A 1059-nucleotide genomic window follows, 5' to 3' on the forward strand; every position below is an offset into this window, starting at 1 on the left:
AGAGCAATGTTGTGTATGTTGTTCAGTGTCAGGAGGGCTGTGATCAGTCTGACATCGGGGAAACTAAACAGCCACTGGCCAAAAGGATGGCCCAGCACAGAAGATCAACATCATCAGGCCAGAACTGCGGTCTACACTCATCTCCAGGCCAGCGGTCACTCTTTCAGGGATGAAGATGTTCACATCCTGGACAGAGAGGAACGATGGTTTGAGAGAGGAGTAAAGGAGGCCATCTTTGTGAAAAGAAATCGTCCATCATTAAACAGGGGTGGAGGCCTCCGGGTTCAACTGTCCCCCTCTTACAATGCTGTGATTGCTAGTATCACTCAGCCCTCTGTGAGTAGTAAACAGCCATCAGTGTGCTAATGACCCATTGTTATGCTGATGGTCCTTCTTGAGCATGTGATCAGCTGGTTTTGGTTGTCAGCAGCAAAACTGGTTGATCCACTCTAAGAAGGTGCTATTTAAGAGACTGAGCTGAATACAGCACCTCAGACTGAAGAAGTCTCTCGGATGAGAGACGAAACGTTTCTACATTTTTTTTGTTGATTTGCTTTGTTTTGTTTTTTTTAATGTCCAGAGGACCAGATTTAACTTTTTTAGATCCTGCTCAAAGAGTAAATTTTGTCTTAGATAAGATAATTAAGCCTTGATTGATTCATTATTATTGTTTATTTATTGTTGTTGTTGATTCTTAGTTTGATTATTTTTGTAATAAAACTTCAAAAAGACAACTTTGGTCTCTTCATTCAGATGAATATTCATGTGTTCTGGTATAAAACTCCCTGCAATTAACAGTTTCTACTTCAGTGACTGATTCTGATTATTAAAGGGTGAATGTATTGTATAAGTAGTTGTTGGTCAGTAAACTGACCTGCTGGTGTCACACTTTAACAGAGCTAAATAAATAAAAATAAATGCAGTGGAGGGGGAGTGGAGAAAGTGTCATCCTTCTTCCTCCATCTCACCTTTGTATTTGCTAAAAGGCTGAAGACTGACCCATCCTGTAAGTTTGAAGACTGACCCTTTCTGTAAGGCTGAAGACTGACCCATCCTGTA

Source organism: Nematolebias whitei, chromosome 11 (assembly GCF_014905685.2).
Source record: "Nematolebias whitei isolate Nwh7 chromosome 11, NemWhi1, whole genome shotgun sequence".
Taxonomy (NCBI): domain Eukaryota; kingdom Metazoa; phylum Chordata; class Actinopteri; order Cyprinodontiformes; family Rivulidae; genus Nematolebias; species Nematolebias whitei.